This window comes from Cryptomeria japonica, chromosome 3 (assembly GCF_030272615.1).
Source record: "Cryptomeria japonica chromosome 3, Sugi_1.0, whole genome shotgun sequence".
Lineage (NCBI taxonomy): Eukaryota > Viridiplantae > Streptophyta > Pinopsida > Cupressales > Cupressaceae > Cryptomeria > Cryptomeria japonica.
In genome coordinates, this window is record NC_081407.1 from 39587635 (window position 1) to 39610492 (window position 22858).

The following is a 22858-nucleotide window of genomic DNA, read 5'->3' on the forward strand; positions in this document are numbered from 1 at the left end:
CCATGAGATAATAAAGGACCTATTTGTCACTTGCGATGATGCTTCCTGATTTTGATAGGATAGATATGTTTTATCGTGTGATCAGTTTTAGATTCTGGACAACTTTTGTTTTGATACAAGAGTTGCTTAAGAAATATTTTTTAATGCTTTGTTTTTGATACTCTGGTTTGATGAAGATGAAGCTGATGAAAGGATGCTCTCAAAAATGTTTTCTAAATTTTCAAAATTTTCCATTGTTTTGCCCACTTTTTTTTTCTGGGTTTGATCACGCGCTAAAATAGAGACCAAATGCGCTACAGAAACTTCTTCATGCGCTAAGGAAAAGACCACATGCGCTAAGCTGCCCCCGGCTACATGCTAACTATTTTAGACTGCTTATTTGGTTTTCTCTTTTTGTTTAAAAGATCATGCACTAATATGGGCCTTCCACGTGTTAATTGATAAACCTGATGCACTGATTTTTGACTCCAACGCGTTAAGCTGATGTTTCAACACGCTAGGATGTTTTCTGGATGTGCTAACTATCTCTGACTATTTCTAGATTTTGATGAAGTGCTACTATGAATGCTTTACATGCTAAAGGATGGTTCTGAAGTGCTAAGAAGTTTCTCTTACACGCTAAACTGCCCTGTTTTGACTATTTTATGTGATTTTGGTGTTTTGCCTTAGGTTTTCAATTTTGATGGATGATTTTCTAAAGTAACAAATGCAAACACAGCACAAAATACATAACCATTTTTGCCTAATCTAAACAATAAGTGTATATTCTGCGAGGATGTGTTCAAATCTCCAATGTTTTAACAGGTTTGGTTACAATGAATACACTTCAAAAATACTCTTTATTCAAAGGTCATAAGTAATACCATAGCCCACTAGTCTCGATACTCCGTCAGCTCAAACAGTCGTGTCACCCTCTAGAGGGCACCTGTTTTTTTGCCTTTTGCCAGAAATTAACTCAAAGTGAATTGCTTCACTATTGAGTAGTTATCTTGGGAGATATATGGTGAGCGATCTTGGGGGCGGATTCTTCCCCACCCTTGCACTATGATATTAAAAATGTCTGGTTACTGACTTGGCTCAAGGTTTCTATTTCTAAGGTTCATAACCGAGCTTCCTATTTAGTCGTTAGTGATAAACTCCCTCAGGAGGCTTCCCAACTTTTAGAACAAAGGCTTTACATATCTCGAGGATACTGGGGGAAGGCTAATCACTGTGTGCAATCATTGAAAAGGACTTTCATCACTTTTCACTTTTGATTATAGTGGGTTGGAACACTTGGCATCAAAGTCGTTTCCCACTTAGGTCGTTCCCTTCACACCGGCCATAAATGGCTTTAAGAGTTGAGTTCAACCCCTCGGGAAGGCAAGCCTGCTAAAGGATTTATTGCTTGAAATACTGAAAGCGTAAGAGTAGTTTGACTTTTTGATCACCCAGTTAAGAGGAGAGCATATACCTTCTACTTTCGAGACAAAGCAATCAAGTTGTTCTTTTTATCCTGTCAATTCAATGATTTTCTAATATCTATATGGAGATGTTGCTCCACAAAAACATGGTGTTTATTTTATTTCCTCAAATCAGTGATTATCTAATCTAGGAAAAGAACTTGGTCAGCAAAGCAAAATTTTGATTTGGTCAACAAAAGAAAATTGGTAAAAGGGGAATAACTTCCTTCTTTGATTGTAACTGACTTTTGTGACTTGGTGTGATTCTTTACTTTGCCCAAAATTTAAAGGTGGATCCTTTTACGCACCAAAGGATGGTGAAATTCTTTTTAGGCCTTTTGCAAAAATGAAAATTTGTATTGTTCTTTTTAGAGCCCAAATTGATAAATTTTCTCCTAGAAAAGCAAGAAATTTTTTTATTGTTGTTCGTTTTACTTGCCCAAAATAAAAGTGAGTTCAATTTTACTTTAAACAAGGAAAAAAAGAAATTTGAATTTTGCTTGACTTAGAAAAGTTAGTAAAAATTTAAACTACAATAATTCTAGCCTAAATAGATTTAAAACCTATAATCAAAATGTTAGTAACCTGCAAAAAAAACTAGTCAGTGAGTTAGCAAAAAGATGAATTCCGTGGACTTCTACAAGTCTAAATTTTGATTTTTGGTACAAATTATCTCTCTATTTTTTGTCTGTGATGTGCTACAGAATAGACTGTATGCGCTACAAGATGGCTATGATGCGCTACTCTATTTCCCTAATGTGTTGTTTTGTATTTCTGATGCACTACTCCGTGTTTCTCCCGTGCTGAGACCTACAAAAAAATGTTAGTGATGACTATGCACTAAACTAAGGATGTCACGCGCTAGATGATGAACCCCACGTGCTAAACAGAAAACAAGATGCACTATACTATTAACTGGATGTGCTAGGAAATATTTCCCACGTGCTGATTCTTGTTTCCCACAGACCTGCAAAAGTGGTTAAATTCAAAAACTGATTTGATATATGGGGTTGGGCCCCATGGTGGGCACCAAAAATGTATGTGGGAAAAGTGGGTCGATAGAACTCAAAATATGAAAAATGAAGTTCAAAGAGGCTTTGCTCACACACCCACAGGACTTCTTGGTGCAAGCTATGGAGTCATGAAGTATGGCTCAGATTCCTAAGTCTAGTTCCATGGTTCTCTATCTCACAAGGTCCCTCAAACCAATGTCTTTGCTCTCAGATCATTGAGCAAAGTGGTTTAGGGATGACAAATGCAAGAACAAGGGATGCTTTTGTTGATTTAAAGATGAAATGCATCCTAAGCTATGCATGATCCTATAAATGCAATAAACTAGATTATAAGATGACAAGATTAGTAACAAGACTATCCTAGCATTCTATATTAGTCTATGATTAAGCTAAATGATAAGGAAAATGCTCTAAACATGCACATTTAGATTAATTCCCATTGAAAAGAGAGGCTAAATGATGAGCATAAAATGAGATATTTAAGCTTGCATGGATTTGAGTATAAGTGTGATGCTAAAGACGTGGATACTGAAAATGGAGGAATGAGAGCTCTATTTATAGCAAAAATAGGGCAATGGATGGTTAGGATTGAAAGAGTTAATCAAGGGTTGAGTTTGAAAGTTGGGAATCCATGTTTGCAATTGGACCAATGAAATGGTGACAAATGTCAACATAAGGTTGGTTGAGAGGAGATGTAAGAAGCATTAAATGCTTGAGAAGACCTCATGGTTACCCTAGGGGTTAAGGGTTAAGGTTAAGTTAGGGTTATCCATTGGATAAAGCTTTTACCAAAAGGATAAACTCTTGTGCAAAGGATTAAGGATAACCATGGTCAAAGCAATAAATGCTTGATGAGACCCTTGGGTTACATGGAGGTTGAGTTTAGGGAAATTCTTTAATCATGCTAGAGGGTTGAGTTAACCATTAATGGTTTGGGAGGCTTTCAAAGTTAAGTGGTTGAAGCCTTTAAGGGTTTTCAAAGACTTTGAGGGTTTGAGAAGTGACTTCCCTTTGTTTAGGGATGTGACAAAGTTTAGAAGTGATTAGAAGAGTCTAGAAGGGGTTAGGAATAGGGTTTAGGAAGAAAGTGGGAGATGTAGGATTTTGCAAGTGAATGGAGGGATAATAGGATTTAATTGAATAAAATGAATTTAATTCAATTTGATTGCAATTTGGGGAAATCAAATAAATTAGATTTATTCAATTTAGGGTAAACTATTTAATTAAATTTTAATTTCATTAAAAGTGGATAGAAAGGATTTAATTGAATAAAATGATTTATTCATTAAATGTCAAAAGAGGCCTAGTGAATTTAATTTAAAAAAATTGAGTAATTTGCTTAATTTAAATAGAGGAATGTGGGTGATTTAATTAAATAGAGAAATGAACATAAAATATTCATTTAGGAATATGGCCATTTTTATACGTCTACAATATTAGATGTCCCCAAATCCTCAATGTGACAATGTATGTATGCCCTAACATCTTTGACATAAACCACATCTTCTGAAACATGGGAAAATGCTCCAACCGAGTCATCCAGGGTAGGCACATGCGGATATCACTTGAGAGTTGGTTTGGGATGGTCCTTGACCTCTACAACAATTGGATTTGCAACAAATATAGGAATAGATAATGATCCCAGTTCAATAATTAAAAAAAAGTACCTGATAATCGTTGCTAGTGATAACCCTCATAAACTCTTTCAGTCACCAATGAAATCGCTCAAGAAGAACTCTGATCGCACTAAATCACCTTTGATCACTCTGAATTTCTCTTCATCACTTATGAATGCAAGGTGATCATAATGAAGTGAATTCGACCTTTTAACCTCCAAGAAAAATAAAAATCCCTAATCTTCCCTTGACATCAATGACTTTTGGTGAAAGATATTGGATCTTGAGAAAAACATATCCATGCTGGATAAGAATCTCCAATGTCTAGAACATCTTCCAGAACCTCTTCTTGGGGCATATGCAACATCTTCATGAATTTTTCCTACCCCTAAGGCATCTGCCTCAATTACCAGTTGAGCTTCCTATCGGTGCAGGAGCAACCTCCTCTGCTGGATAAGTAACCAGTGCATTCCCATCTATAGATTGATCTTCAGTCTTCTTGGCCCATCTCTAGGTATGATCTTGCCGAATTTCATTAATCTTCTCTTCCCCTTTATTATTTGAACCTCCATTACCAACTAGTGGATTTCTTCTTCTACATAATTTAGCAATATGTCCAACCTCATTACATGCATAACATGTAACATTGTTCCTTTGAATTGTTTTGCTAAAATGAGTATAATTGTTTGACCTGCACTAATTAGCCATATGTCCAAATTTTCCACATGCATAGCATTTAACATTATTCCTACAATCTTCTATCTTATGACCATACTTATTACATTTAGAACATTGTTCGGGAGCAGAATCAAGGTTTTGATTTGCTCTATTTCTACATTGCCTAGCCATGTGACCAAATTTATTGCAAATAAAACATCTACCATTAAATTTATAAGCATTAAATTTCCTTATCGGTGCCTTATGGTTTTGATCTTCATTAGTAGTACCGGAACTCTATCCTTGCTCAAATCCAAGTCCACTAGAATCTCCAATTTGCCTTTGTCTCCTCAATAACTCATCTAGTTGTGCTGAACTAATCTTGAATTTTTCTTTATACTCACTAGCAATAGTCAGATCATCTCTCAGAATTATCATTTTTCTCTCAAGCTCTTGTTTATTACTCTAGGATTGTACTAAATCAGTTCTCAACATATCATTCTCATGAACCAACCTACCGCATTCTTCAAATTTGTTCTTCAAAGATACAACAAGATTTTTTTCCTTTTTCTTCTGGTCCTCAATCTTCTTAGACATCCTCATCATTATAGCTTGAATTTTATTTCTCATGATGATATTCTCTTGAATCAGCTTCTGACACTGTTCCTTAAGTGCATATTTCTCTTCATCATCCTGATTTTGCAAAAGTTCCTTCCTTCTAGCCTGAACAGATGACAACCTCTCCTCTAGGACAAGAATGAATTCCTTAGCAGAATTCAATTCATCTTGTAGCTTTAAGTTCTTCATCGTTTTAGCATCATAATATTCAAGTGTCATCTCAAGTTGCTTCTCCAAGCCCATATCCATGGATTCTAGATTCAGGATCTCCCTCAAGCTGTTAAACTTCCTCTGAGGCACAAGGCTCTGATACCAATTGTTGGAATCCAAGAAAACTGAAGGGGGGGTGAATCAGTGTTCTGCCAATTTGATCAATTTTAGCCTTATTAAAAAATCCATATACCAACTGGTATACCGGTACATAAAGAATTGAAGAAGTAAAGCAACCAATAAGCCAATCACATAAATGAACACCATAACACACAAAATTATACATGGAAAACCTCAAAGAGGAAAAACAATGGTGGGATTTGTGACCCACAATATCAATTCACTAGCCATATGAAGAGATATTACAAAATATAAGGGGCTTGCACTTTCAGGAAGGCTTACAACCTAGAGCACACTGCTCAATCACAAAAGGAGCCTCACTGACTACATATAAATCTAGACTACAATCCAGAGAAGTGTTGAACTACAAAAGATAACATCTCCTATGCCTGAATACAATTCTAGTTAAGCTCTGTTTGTTCCGGTCTGAAACCCTAAACCCTTTACTAGAATAACCCTTACATAAATAACCTCACATACATGATCTCTTAGATATATTTCGCATCTCCTTCGTTATCTCCTTCCAATTACAAATTCTCATGATTATATAAAATGATCTAATCCAACTGACCTATATACCCTATACGATTTATCATGCCTTATGTCGGCTTACAAAGATATTTACAATATCAAAATACATGTTGGCTAGATAACATATATACATGAATATCAAAAACAATTGTCGATGTCAGATCCAAAAGATGTTGGCCTCCAATATCGATAACCATATTCAAATCATGTTGGCCTGCATTATCAGTAACCAAAGAAATCCTTCCATCCTGCTGGTGTCGATGAAGTGCTTGTCAGTACACAACTGACCAATATATGAATCCGAAACAAGATACCACATTGCCATCAATGACAACATACTGAAACCAACCAATTGAGTGTCAATTGCCAACAAAAACATGGACAAATATGGTTGCCATCAATGACAACACAAATAACTGATCATCAAGTATTATATCATCACCAAAAGTCCATCAATATATCATCGCCAATAGTCCTTTATTGGTACACCATCATCTCCATTAGTTATGCCAACAAGAATGGTTGAAAATGTGAAAGGAGGAAAAAAGATGTGAAGTGACTTATGGGGGACAATCTTCATTTGTGCAGAGAGGGGTGCCAATTGAAGAGAGAAACATGTACAATATGGTGTCCATGCTCTTAGAAGGTGTATTGGTTAGAAAATGGAAGAACTAAAGGTGCCAAGAATTGATGAAAAACTCATGACCCCTCCATAATCAATTCACCATTATTTTCTACTACAGTTGAAGGAAAGGGAGGGGAGAAGGCTATGTAGGTTGTGCAAAAAAATCACTTGGCAATCCTTGAAGCCCCAACAACTCCACTTGTTGTGAAGCAAAGCCCAATCTGAGAGACCAAAATAGAATGGAGGAAACTTTCAATCAGTTTTCCTAACACAAAAACCTAAGGATGTAAGTGACTGGAAGGGGAGATGAATCACATGGGAGATTGGATGAGAAGTCCTTAGAATACAAAGGCCATGTGAAGAAGGGTGAAGGTAGAAAAGGTTGAGAAAGAGATGAAGGTGGCAACATGAGTTGGAGAGGAGAAATAGAAGAAAAAAGGAGATCTTACACCCACCAATGGTATTTTTACTTAAATTTTTTTAGAAAATCCATGATTTTCCTAGTCTGGCTAGATACTCGCCAACTACATGTTTGTTTTAGAACTTCTAAAGCCTTTTGATGACATCCATTTTCTGCAAATTTGGCAATGATTACATTCATTGAGACGACATCTCTTTGAGGTGTTATGTTAAATAAAATTAGGTGCATTGTTTATATTTCCACATTTTGGCTTGCATCTAGATCTATAAAAGGATTTCCAACCATAATAGCTAATAAAAATCTCCCTTCCATATAATTTGATGTGTGTCCATACCCTATTTGAAAATATCCCATTTTGGTACAGGTCGGGAGGACAATGATAAATAATTTGGCTTTATGCCTATTGTGTTTGGTGAAAAATGATGATGAAAAACTATTGCAAAACCACAAAGATCCAACCACAAACAATCCTAGTTCTACAATAAAAACATTCACCATACATCAATGAAGAAACCTAAGAACATGCAAATTAACAAATTGAAACAATAATACCATTTGCACGCCAAGTAGGGTTTGATCTCCATTGTCTCCTATCTCCATTGATCTTGTTTGATATGTTTGCTCTCAGATTTTACATCTGTACAAGAGCTCAACAAAGAATGGATTGTGGTTGTGAAGTCACTTGGTTGCATGAAGGTTTGATAGACACATTAGGATTAGAAGAATCCTCTAATATAGAAGATACTTTAGAAAATGGAGGGATAAGATTAAGAAGTGAAAAGATAAATGGTCAAGTAGGATAAAAGGGTAGGTAGAGGAAATGATAAAATAATGAAGGGGGTAGTTAGAGAAAAATTAAGAGATAAATGGCATGTGTCATAGAGGAGAAAAATAAAAAGAATTAATTAAATAAATAAAATATTTATTTAATTTAGGGAAAAGGTAATTTAAATAAATAAAAACATTTATTTAAATAGGGAAAGGGTAGAAGATGATTAATGAATTAATTAAATAAATAAAAATCTATTTAATTACTTGAAGGCTTAGGATAAAATAATTAAATAAATAAAAATATTTATTTAATTAAGTAGGAAAATTTTAGGTGTCTACATTTTGTCCCTCTTTGAGACAATGTAGCTTGTCGCATTGTTTCAAAGAAGATAAACTGATGCAAAGTTGCCCCAACACGAGAATGATATGCCCCCTTGAGAGATTGGATGGAAATTTTGAAAAAATGCAGACAATCTCTTGATAAGAGAGAAAGGACAGAAAAGAAAAGGATAAAAGGTAAAACTATGCATATGCAATGATGGCTCGTATAGGCTTGGCCTTAGTACGTCCATGTCTAGGTAGGCTGAAATCAATAGTTTTATGATAGACATACACTATCAATTGGATAAAGTACTAATAGGACACACTCAAATAGGTGTCCTAGGGAAGATAAATTTAAAACAAGGCTAAAATCAACAACCATGTGATAGACATGCATGGCCAATTGGATAAGTTGTTGAAACGATTCACTCAACATGTGCCCTTAAGCAGATAGATTTGCTAAGCTAAATATAGGATAAGTCATCGAATTTATAAAATCCAATGAGTGTTCTAGCAAGATAAGTTACAAAGCTGATAGCAGATAAGCCGTTGAATTGATAAAATCTAGCGAGTGCTCTAGCAAAAATATGATCAAGTGCAATGTGATAAGCATATACACTGATAGGATGTAGCGTAATGTGATAAACATAAGCACTAGGATAGATTCTAATGAGCAACACCATGTGATAGACATAGGTACCACTATGTCTACAAGAGGGGGCTAACAAAATGATCTAGGTGCTAGGCTTTTGAGTGCTCAGATTTTGTTGAGGGCCTACCGACTCTGAGGGAGGGTCTTCATCATAGTTCTTTTGGATCTAATTTTTTGTATGAGTTTTTGGATGATGATATAGACACCTTCAGGTGATTTTGTATCCATAAGATATTTTGACATCATTATATCAGGACAGTGATTATATATATATATAGGGGGGGGGGGGGTTTCGATAGAACATGGCTAAAATCAAATTTTGGACAAAAGAGTCAATTTTTTTCATCCGAAAAAGAGTAACCCACTATTGTGGGTTGACCCATATATATATGAGATGACCTATTATTTGTGGTCATTATATGCATGTGTTCTTATGTGATGTGGTGTTATGATGTTTCTATATGCTTTGTGATGAGATGATGCAGTATATGTATGCTTTCTATATGATTCATGAGATGTATATATTGTACATGATACTTATGTGGTGATCTATGTTATGGATGACTTTATGATGCTTATATTCTATGTGATGTGTTTGATTATGTGATGCAACATAATACTATTCTATTTGATAGTTATGGTACATTTTATGTTCCTATATGCAACTAATGAAAATGTTCTTATGCTATATTGATCTATGATGGATGCATATGTGTGATCTATATTGATTATGCCCTAAAAAATGGTGTGTGTAGGATGTGATAATAATATGATTTCTATATGCATGTAATGAGATAGACTAACATATGTTGATGCAGGTGAAGACTACATGAGATGCAAATATTTTTGGCATGTCATTACACTCAGTCATGTGATAGCAAGTTACATAGGACTCAAGGTGGACAAAGGAGGACAAACAAGAAAAAAGGGAATGGAAGGAAGAAGATATGGAGGTGAAAAGAGCTTCTTGTGCTTTATCATCATTGAGATTTATTATGGCAAATAGGTTATGACCATCCAGGTATGGGTTTGACCTAGAAAGTCATTGTACCCATTTGCATGGAGATTAGATAGTCACAAACAAGGAATGACTTGGTTCACACTAGACTCATAGTGTCCTCATATCCTTGGACAAGCCATAGTATTACTAAGAGACAATCCACAGTCAGCAAAATAGGTGAACATACCCCATCCTTGCCTTTCTAGTCAAAGACATCCTAGAGATAAAATCTCTAGTCAGAGATATCTTGGAAAAGCTAAAAGACATGTCACCATAAAATATAAAATCAAATAAAACCAAAACTTGAAACCAACATAAACTATAATCCTCAAGTTATTTGTGTTTCTTGACACATATGTTAACATGTTTGATTTGGTTAGAATTTTTTTTTCTTGATAAAGGACAAATAATGCTGAAAAACCATGTTGTTGCCAAATTTTGCTGAAAGATTTGATTTGTTGAAAGCCCACTGTTGAGTGTGTCTCATCCAAAGTTGACTGAATCCATGAAACTGATACTTTTATTGCAGATCGAAGAAATGCAAATGACCCTTTATTGAGGATTGTGTGCATAAAGGAGGAATGAAAAGATGATGCTCCTCAAAACATGTGATGCTTAGGGTTCAACTTCCATTACTAGATTCAGGATTGTGCCCCAGTTACTAATTCGACCTAATTTATTATGGAAGGAAGGGATGAAAAGGGGTTTATTATGAATGGTGAACCAATCTTAGGTAGATCAATAACAATCCATGATGGGAATGGGTAAATTTATAATGGGATGGTAGGTTGTGAGTGTGTGCAAAGTGAAAGGGTGAGATTGAACCCTAAAGGAATGAGGAGAAAAGTCTCTACAGATGGCTCTAGTAACTTGATTTTCACCATGGTACTTGCCTAGGGCACCACCAATGTGGTTTTCACCATTGGACAAATTTAAATTTCTCTTTACTTTTTCCAACTTTTTCCATTTTTTCCATTTTTTTATTTTTTTATTTTTTTGTTTTGTTTTGTGTCATAGAGTGCCTGTTTGTCAGGTTTTTACCATAGTGACGATTTTTATTTTTATTACTTTTTTAATTTTGTATTTTTGCTTAGGTTACTTTGAAAAACTATGTATAAAACCTACAAAGGTGCATGTTGTTGATAGGATCCTCCAAAGGTTCTCCATCTAGTGTTGAGAGTTGATATGCACCTGATCCATATACTAGTGTGATGATGGAAGGGTCAAGCCAATTTGGTTCAAATTTACCCTTCTTTTCTCGATCTTGCTAATTTTTAGGATTCTCTCTTAGCACTAAGCCACCTACCTCAAATGTGTGAGGCTTTACCTTGTGGTTATAACTGTGACTCATACGCTCTTGATATGCCTTGAGATGATTTAAAGAAGTCTGTCTATGCTCATCCAATAATTCCAAATCTTGTAATCGAGAAACCCTATAGTCTTCTTCATTGATCAAATTGCGTAAAGAGACTCGTAGGAATGGTAACTTGGCCTCAATAGGGAAGATAGCTTGAACACCATAGACAAGTGAATAAGGGGTAGCTCCAGTAGGTGTGCGAGCACTTTGGTGATAGGCCCAAAGTGCAGGATTGAGTTGGATATTGTTAGGTCCTGAAGACAACTGAGAGGGGGGGGTGAATCAGTTGTCTAACAATTTTGAACCAAAAACACTTTAACCAATTTAATGCTTAATACTGATAAACCAATCTAATATGTTGGTAGAGAGTTTTAACAATTAATTGCAATACCGGTAAGGATTAATGCATGAAACAAAAGAACAAAGTCATCCACAACACATAACACCAATATTTGTACGTAGAAACCCTATAAGGGGAAAAACCACGATGGGAAACCTTACCCACAATCAGATGATACTACTACAGATAGTAAGTGTACATAAATGGGGTCTGCACATGCAGAAAGGCCAAGCGCCTAGAGCTCACTACTTAATCACAAAATGGGAGTCACACTGACTACAATTGGATGGTGAAATCCAATAAGAATGTATTGCTCAAAATAGCATCTTCATATGCTAGATTCAATACTAGTGTAGTTTTGATATGCTTTCATAAAAACCCTCCTTCAATCTCCAAATGATATCTGCGTGTATAGCTCTACTTATTCTTGCATATACCTTCACACAATCCTTTTTCGTAATCCACATTCAATCTTACAAATAAGATATTACATTTATACCATACCCTAAGACCAATTTTAGTAGGCCGGCTCTACAAGATATTACAATAAAATTAATTTACATATCAATTAATACCCGATGCAATAATTGATTCAATATGTCAGCTTAATGCATTTACAATAATAATAAGTCATCTCCATAGCGTGCCATGCTCATCTGGAAAAGATAAACCTGTCGGTGTAACTTGGACCTATTTGTTGGTAACAACAAATATGCAAATGCTAATATACCAATAAACAAAACTCCAAGACAAAGTGTCCACATGATATCTTTGACATAACCAAGTGTTTTCCATATCATTCAAAGTTCTGGTGATCATTATATCTTGTTGGTGTACCAAATACCAGTGATTGTGCATGAGTCATTTGCTTGCTGGTGAATGTTGCTGATTTTCCAAAGTGCCAAAGTTGATAAGTGTTTATTAGGTATTGACATCAATGACAAAACCATATCAAAATACCAACAATCTCCCCCTTTGGCATTGATGGCAACACAAGATGGAAAAACCATCAAAGTGCCAAAACATAAATGCCAAATACCAAAATACCAACAATTACCAAAGTATAAGTAAACTATCCCAAATTATCAATCTCTCCTCTGAGAGTAACATGTGTTTCTTTTGTGTACCATGCTTTATATTATGTTTTTTCCATACCAATCTCTCCCCCTTTGACATCAAATGCCAAAGTTACAACAAAACCAAGTTCATATACAAAATACCAATCAATTTAGTATACCAACTACTTCCCCTAAGAAGTAGCTTCCCATCAAAGCCAGAGTAAAAGATTTCTCTGTTAATTCTATCGGTTGATGACAATCATCAACTTCCTAAGTCTCTACCGGTGGGGGTATGACCCCAAGCTGGCCTCTGAGATATTCAAAAGTCTCATTAGGTAGCGGTTTAATAAAGATATATGCAATCTACCCTTTAGTATTCACATAAACCAATTTTATTTCCTTTGCTTCAACATTTTCCCTTAGAAAATTTAGTTTGATAGAAACATGTTTGATTTTAGAATGTAATATCAGATTCTTAGATATATCAATTGCTATAGTGTTATCATAATAGATAGTAATAGGTTCCTTGCATTTTACCTTTATGTCTTTCAACATCTGCTTAAGCCATAGTACTTGCGTATAGTTAGTTGCTACTGCAACATATTCTGATTCTGCCGTTGATAAAGATGTACAACTTTGTTTCTTACTCAACCAAGAAACTAGTTTGTTTCCAAAAAAGAATGCTCTATCGGTGGTGCTTTTTCTATCATCCACATCTCCTACCCAATTTGCATGTGTATGCACATAATTCAAAGTTTTCATCTCTAGGATAACATAATCCAAGATTTATAGTGCCTTGTAAGTACCAGAAAATCCTTTTTATTGCCGATTCATGATTTTCTCTAGGATTACTCTGAAATCTTGAAACAATACATACTACATTCATAATATCTGGTCTGGTTTGTGTCAAATATAGTAAACATGCTATCATAGATTTGTCTCTAGTTGGATTAACAGGTGTAGATTCATCCCTTAGTGATAATTTGTCATTTGTAGTCATAGGTGTGCTTACCGGTTTAGAGTTCTCCATCCCAAATTTCTTTAGTAATTCTTTTAAGTACTTGGACTGACTCAAGAATATACCTTTATTAGTCTATGAAATCTGCAATCCTAAAAAGAATTTTATTTCTCCAATCATAGACATTTCAAATTCTTGTTGCATCTCATTAGAAATGTCTTTACATAATCCATCTTCTCCTCCAAAGATTATATCATCAACAAAAATTTCTATAACCAGGATGTCATCATTAGTCACTTTTTAATATAAATTATTGTCTGCATTACCTTTAGAAAAACCAATCTTCAAAAGATACTTATATAACCTTGCATACCAAGCTCTTGGAGCTTGTTTCAAACCATACAATGCTTTCCTTAACCTGCAAACCATATCTTTGTTATCTGTCAAAGAAAATCCATCAAGTTGTTTAATGTAAACTTCTTCTTCAAGATCTCCATTCAAAAATGCACATTTAATATCCATTTGATATACTTTGTAGTTCTTATGTGCTGCAAAAGCCAAAAATAATGTGACTACCTCAATTCTAGCTACCAGTGCAAAGGTTTCATTGTAATCAATTCCTTCTTTCCAAGAATATCCCTTACACACTAGTTTTTCTTTATTTCTGATAACCTTACCATCTTCATTAAGTTTGTTTCTAAATACCCATTTGGTTCCAATTACATTTTTATCTTTTGGCTGGGGAACTAATGTCCAAGTGTTATTTTTCTCAATTTATTCAAATTCTTCTTCCATATCTTTAATCCAATATTTATCTTCACATGCCTCATTAATAGATGATGGTTCAATTTGAGAAATAAGACATACCTCTTCATTTGAAAGTCTTCCTCTTGTCATAACTCCTTTATACTTGTTTCCAATTATCTGATCTTCAGAATGATTCAGTCTTACATACTGGGGTGTCTTTGTTTGCTATTGTTCTTCAGTTAGTGTGGAATTTTTAGATGATACTGGTGTAATTGGATCTTCATTTTGTAATGGTGGATTTAGTGTAGGCTCATTTGTCAAAATTTTTGTTGCCGATTCGAAGTCTATATACCTTGAAGTTCCTTTGAATTGTTCATCAATCTTCACATTTGTACTCTCAACAATTTTCTACAATCTCTTGTTAAAACATCTATATGCCTTGCTCTTAGATGAATATCAAAGAAATATTCCTTCATCACTTGTAGGATCAAATTTTCCAATATACTCATCTCTTCTGATATAACATTTACTTCCAAAAATTCTAAAATATTTAAGAGTAGGAGTAATACCAAACCATAGTTCATGAGGGGTCTTACCGATTTCACCTTTTATATGAACTTTGTTGAATGTATAGACCATTGTACTAACTGTCTCTCTCTAATATACATGTGGTAGGTTTTCTTCTGATAACATACTTCTTGCTGCATCCAAGATAGTTCTGTTTTTCCTTTCAACAACTCCATTCTGTTGTGGTGTCCGAGGTGCTGATAGCTGTCTTCTAATTCCATTTACTTCATAGAATGTAATAAATTCCTTAGATGTAAATTCTCCTCCTTGATCTAATCTTAGACATTTTATTTTCTTACCGGTTTCATTTTCTACCATTGCTTTGAACAGTTTGAACTTTCCAAGTGCTTCTTATTTTTCTCTGAGAAAAGTGACCCAACACATTCTAGAATGGTCATCAATGATTAGCATGAAATATCTATCACCTTGTAAGCTTTTAGTTCTAGTTGGACCACATAAATCAGTGTGAATTAAATCAAGAGCATTATTGGATTTTTCTGGTATACTTTTGAAACTAGCTCTAACTTGTTTTCCAAATTGACATTCCTTACATACTGTATTATGAGGTTTGACAATTTTAGGTAAATCTCTAATTGCCTTAATAGTACTAATTTTCATCATGCAATCAAAGTTTACATGACAGAGTCTCTTATGCCATAGCCAACTTTCATCAATATGTGCAATTAAGCATGTCTTTTCACTGTTATTCAATTGAAAGTTATTACCTCTAGTCTAATTACTGGTTGCAATTTTCAAACCAGTTCTATTCATGATTTTGCATTTTCCATTTTTGAATTGTAATTGAAATCCTTTCTCAACTAATTGACCAACACTCAAAAGATTATGCTTTAATCCTTCAACATAGTAAACATTGTCATTATTATGCTTACCATCAAGAGATATTGTACCCTTACCTTTGATCAAACAAGATTTGTCATCTCCAAATCTCACTAAGCCTCCATTGTATTCTTGAAAGTTCAAGAATTTACCTTTGTCTCCTATCATATGATGTGAGCATCCTGAATCAATGATCCACTCATCCTTTACTTCAACTTTAGCTGCCAAGGCCTGTTCTACTGGTTGAGTAGTAGGTGTCGATTGATCTTCTATTGTAGCAACAAAAACCCATCCATTATTTGTCGGATCCTCATCAGAATCATCAGTCACACCTTCATCAATAATGTAACAAGATTTGTCTTTAGTCTTCTTACATATGTATCTCTGATATTCAGGGTTAGGCGTGTATGTTCTTCTAGCTTCTTCTCTTAGTCTAGGATGTCTATTAGGGCATCTTGAAGCCATATGACCAGTCTAATTGCAGTTAAAACATTTAAAGGGTGCTTTAACTTCATACTTACTTCCAACTGGACCTTTAGGCATTTTCCTTGCAAATAGTGCTTCAAGTTCTTCAAGTTCTTGATTTTCTTTCCTTCTTTCTTCAAGTTCTCTTACATAAAAGGCTTTCCAATCAGATTTGTCAAATGATGATGTAGATGATGTTGATGCTTTAAAGGCTAAATCTATTTTTATAGTAGCAATAGGACCAAATTCTTCAATTTCAAAAGCTAAAATTTTTCCAATCAGTGTATCCCTAGTTACTGATGTATTAGGCATTGTTATTAACTCATTTATAGTAGTGACTTTGATTTTATATTCCGGTGGAAATCCTCTTAAAACTTTTGAAACAATTTCATCTTCACTTAAAGTACCTCCACAATATTTAATAACCAAAAATATTTCATTTACTCTTTCCATAAAAGCAAAAATCCTTTCATCTTCTTCCATTTTCAGATGTTCATACTTGACCCGGAAGCTTTCAAGTTTTGCAATCTTAACTGTGGAATCTCCTTCATTCAGTGTTTCCAAATGATCCCAAATAGCTTTAGCAGTAGACCTATCTGATAATCCCATGATTTGTTGATCTGATAATGTGCTCAAAAGTGATTCTCTTGCTTTGCAATCAATTTCTTCATCTTTAGTCAAGTTAGGTGGATTGGGTTGACTCTTATTTGGAGTAGTATAGCCATTCTTCGTAACATACCAAATGTCCTTTCCAATGCAATTTAGATGTGTCTCCATTCTGATCTTCCATATGCCATAGTTGGTTCCATCAAGTTTAGGACTATCCTTTCTGAAATAGTTAGTAGACATTGGATCTCCTCAAGTTATTAAACTTCTACAAAAGAGGACTAAGCTCTGATACCAATTGTTAGGTCTCGGAGACAACTGAGAGGTGGGGGGGGGTGAATCAGTTGTCTAACAATTTTAAACCAAAAACACTTTAACCAATTTAATGCTTAATACTGGTAAACTGATCTAATATGTCGGTAGACAGTTTTAATAGTTAATTGCAATACCGGTAAGGATTAATGCATGAAACAAAAGAACAAAGTCATCCACAACACATAACACCAATATTTGTATGTGGAAACCCTGTAAGGGAAAAAACCATAGTGGGAAACCTTACCCACAATCAGATGATACTACTGCAAATAGTAAGTGTACATAAATGGGGTCTACACATGTAGAAAGGCCAAGTGCCTAGAGCTCACTACTCAATCACAAAATGGGAGTCACACTGACTACAATTGGATGGTTAAATCCAATAAGAATGTACTGCTCAAAATAGAATCTTCATATGCTGGATTTAGTATCAGTGTAGTTCTGATATGCTTTCATAAAAACCCTCCTTCAATCTCCAAATGATGTCTGTGTGTATAGCTCTGCTTATTCTCACACATACCTTCACATAGTCCTTTTTCGCATTCCACATTCTATCTTACAAATAAGATCTTACATTTATACCATACCCTAAGACCAATTTTAGTAGGTTGTCTCTACAAGATATTACAATAAAATTAATTTACATATCAATTAATACCCGATGCAATAACCAATTCAATATGTCGGCTTAATGCATTTACAACAATAATAAGTCATCTCCATAGCATTCCATGTTGATCTCGAAAAGATAAACCTACCAGTGTAACCTTGATCTATTTGCCGGTAACAGCAAATATGCAAATGCTAATATACCAATAAACAAAACTCCAAGACAAAGTGTCCACATGATATCTTTGACATAACCAAGTGTTTTCCATATCATTCAAAGTGTTGATGATCATTATATCTTGCTTGTGTACCAGATACCGGTGACTGTGCATGAGTCATTTGCTTGCCAGTGAATGTTGTTGACTCTCCAAAGTGCCAAAGTTGATAAGTGTTTAGTAGGTATTGACATCAATGACAAAACCATATCAAAATACCAACAATGGCATTGATGGCAACACAAGATGGAAAAATCATCAAAGTGCCAAAACAGAAATGCCAAATACCAAAATATCAACAATTACCAAAGTATAAGTAAACTATCCCAAATTATCAATCTCTCCTCTGAGAGTAACATGTGTTTCCTTTGTGTACCATGCTTTATATTATGTTTTTTCCATACCAATCTCTCCCTCTTTGACATCAAATGCGAAAGTTACAACAAAACCAAGTTCATATGTTGTTTTATGTTGATCTTCAGGTGCTATTTTGATTTGGTTATACCCAGAGAATCCATCCATTAAGTATAACATTGCATGACCGACTGTAAGATCTACTATCAAGTTGATGTTTGGCAATGGAAAATTGTCTTTAGGACAGACCCTATTAATGTGTTTGAAGTTTGTACATATTCTAATGTTGTGATCTAGTTTGCTAATGGGTACCAAATTAGAAATCCACTCGAGGTAATCAATTGATCTAATGAATCCAACATCCAATAATTTCTCTAGTTTCACTTTGACTAACAATGCCACCTACAGATGCATCTTTCTTAATTTCTACTTTACTAGTTTAGCTCCTGGAGTGATTGTCAAATGGTGCATAACTAGATCAAGATCCAATCTTGGCATCTTAGTGTATGCCCATGCAAAATTGATTTGTCACTTTGTAAAGAATGTGATAAACTTTGGTCTCTCATTTTCTATCAAAGATTGTGCCAAGAAGATGTTATGTGGTATCTCCTTTGTTCCAATATTTGTCTTGATAGTTTCCTCCACCAACATTGATGATTTATCTTCATATGATTTCATAGGGAGAGTGTCAAACCTTGCATCCTCAAGCGTCTCAGAGAGGTTTTCACCATCAGATGTGTCCTTTTTTTTTTACTTTTTTGGGGTTAGATAGTGCCACAATATGGTTTTCACCATAGGACCCATGATTTGTTTTTATTTATATACTTTTGTGACTGGAAGGTTTGGCACCCTCTCCAAAATATGCCACACTCTCAAGTTCTATGATCTATCCTGCTTTATGGTCCCTAAGTGCAAGATCATCTCGTATGCCAAGGTAATCAATGAGTGCATTATCATTTTCAAATGTGTCAAGTTGTAAAGATCCTTGTTGGTCCCAATCAATGAGCTATGGATAAATGAGGTAAAATCCATCGATGTTTTCAAAGTCAACGAGTGTGAGGGTAAAGACACAAGAGTCCTCAAGTATTTCAATGCAATCATTAGGGTCATCGATAGTACCCTGCTCATCAACCTCAATTGTAACTGAATCCAAATCAACATCACTAGAGGGACACTCAACAACGAGAGTCTTCACTCTTCATGGTTTTGACCTAGAACCTCGATATGTAGAGGGTTTGGGATCCCAAAATGTTTTTATCCATGGTTCTCCACTAACTTTATTTTCTTGAGATGTAGAATCTGATAAAGTTGCTTGACCAAATTTGAATTGTTTTCTAAACTTCTCTTCTTCAGTGGGTTTGTCTACTTCTCTGAATGTTTTTGCAATCTCATAGTCACTGGAGGACTTATTTGAACCCCATTACCATTCATTAGAGTTTGTTGAATAGTGTTTCTCTTGTTTTTGGTCATTAGTGGAAGTAGAACCTGTGATTTGCAATGTTGTCTTAGAACCAAGACCATCTAATCTCAAGGGTCTAAAACCAAGTCCTTTGGTGCACTGCTTCTTTGGTACTAGCTCTGGTTGCAATGGCTCAACAATTCCTTTCTTTTTTAACCTAAGAGGGCCTTTTCCATTGTCTCCAAAATTTTGTAAGAACTTAAAACCTTTTCCATAATTATCACATGGTATTTTGATGTGATCTTGTGGAGATTCTTCTTCAGGTTCTCTATAAAGCATTTTGTAAAGATCCTCTTCTTCCATCTCACCCCATTTCTTGAATGTAGTGGGATCCCATTTTATTGTGATTGCTAATAATTTCTTAGAAGGATGTGGTCATCCATAATCTTTAGGAGAATCCATTATTTGTCTTAAATACATGGTTTAATTCAAAGTAAACTCTCCCATGCCATTGTCCTTGTATTTTCCTTTGAGATCACCATGTTTTGACGTAGAAGGTTTTAATGATTCTAGATCAACATATGTTGATGATGGATTTTCTTCTCTATTAATTGGGATTATTGTCTCTGATCTTGGTGGCAAGTTATTACAATATATGGATGGATTTGGATCACCTTTGACTATCACTTCAACTCCATCGTAATGAAATTTGATAATTGGTGATATGTTGATGGTACTGCTCTCATTTCACGTATCCATGGATGTCCCAAGAGTATATATATATGTGTGATATCTAGATCAAGGATTTGACAAACCACATCTTTCATGATTGGTCCAACTCTTAGAGGTAGGGTGACTATTCCTTTGGATGAGCATTCTTCGTCATCATATACTTTAATAATGATCTTATTTCTTGAGTCCCCAATTTGTTCAAAATATCCCAATTGTTTAATATTATTTAATGTAAAAATGTTTAGACCCACTCCTCCATCTATCAATACTTGTTTGATGTGTCTTTTACAGAGAAAGGCTTCAATATGGAGAGGTGCATTGTGTCATTGGCATATGGATATGTCATCGAATTCTATGAATGTATGGCAATATGGAGTGGAAAGGTATCCCACCATGGCTTGAAACTGGTCCATGTTCAGATCAGTGGGTACAAAGGTTTCTCTCAGTGCTTTGTCAAGAATAGCCTTATGTGAAGGGGATATACGCAAAAGCTCAAGAATGGAAATGAGGGTTGGTGTCTTCCCTAACTGATCTACAAGGTCATACTCATTTTTGGTAGATTATGAAGTTGTGGTTTTGGATGTAACACCTTGCAAGGTGACTTTACCTCAATGGGTCGTGACATTACATTCAAGGGTTGATGATGATGATGGTCCAATTTCTTTCAAAACAACTTTACTCCTTTGGGTAGAACCTTCAAAAAAATTGTCCTTTATAATAATAGTAGAAACATGATTGTCCATTGAAATATGGTTAAGGGTAGAATCATAATCATAGGACATCTTAGCATAATTTGCTTGACTATCTACTCTATCTTTTCCTTTATCATGTTTAGGAAATGGTTCCTTAAACATCACATGTTTCTCATTGGAAGTGTGACCGTGAACTTCTATGTCACCTTTGTCAATAAGATCTTGTATGATGTTCTTCAATCTATGACAATTACTAGTATTATATCCTTTTCTCTTGTGGTACTCACAAAACTCATAATCATTCCACCATGTAGGTTTCAGTTTTGGTTCATAAGCTGGATTGTCTGGCATTGTTATAAGCTTGTTTTCAACCAATTTCTTAAATGTTGTCTCAATTGGATCTCCCAATGGAGTGTATTTTCTTGGAAGCTTTGATGGCCTTTGAGTATTCACTTGGTTGTTCGAATTGGATGAGCTTATACCTAGGAAAGTCATCTTTGGTTTCACCATATTTTCATCTACTACCCCATCATTAACTGTGCTCTTATTCTTGTTCCAAAAATGGGGTTTATCTTTCCCAATTGATTCCTATTTGTTATCCTTGAATAGCTTAAGGGTTCCTTGTTCAATAAGGACTTTCTCAACTGCCAATCCCTTTTCAATGACTTCCTTAAAAGTGGACAAACAAGATTCTCTCAATTCATATCCAATATGCTTGTTGAAATTTTGAGTAAAAATTTCCACCATTTGTTTTTGTTGGATATCACAAGAGAATATACTAGAAATACCTCACTATCACTATAAGAATGAAGCAACGGACTCTCTATTTTTCTATTTGGCATTCCACAAAATAGTCACTGACATATTTGTTTCAATATTGTATGAGAAGTGTTGTATGAAAGCTTTTGCTAGATCACCCCATGACTTAATTCCAAGTGGAAGTTGGGAGAACCATTCCATAGCTTGTCCACCTAAAATTTATGGGAACAACCTCATCAAGTATGTATCTTCTCTTTCTACCTCAATGCAAGCTATGAAAAATTCTCTTATGTGTGCCTTAGGATCTCCCTTGCCTCTATACTTATCAAAATTTGGTGTGACAAAATGTGGAGGAAATGGAGGCATTGGAATAATTTTGTCAAAATGGATAAGGACAATGTATTTCATTGTGTATTCTTGCTTTGGTGCATTCATATCTACCATTTGTTTTTACAAATCCTTGATTTTTTGTTGCAAGTCATTCTTAGGTGGTGTCTTTTCTCTTTGAGTTAGTCTTATTCCTAAGCCACGAGGCAGACGAGGAGGGAAATAATGTATGTATGGATGATATTGGTCATAGATGTGCTCATATGGAGGAGGAGCATAGTTATATCTAGCATATGGACCAGTTGGTATGGTGTTATAGTGAGGAGAAATAGGCCTAGGTCTATTGTACATATCATGACTATGAGGATAGGAGGTATCATAGGAATGATCATGTATATTGCCCCCAAATATGACATGAGGTCTCCTTTTGTCATGATTTTGAATGATCCCTTGAGTGTAATTGTATGCATTGGTATGATCATCAGAATTATCATGGGTATGTGCATATGTATTAGTGTTTCTCC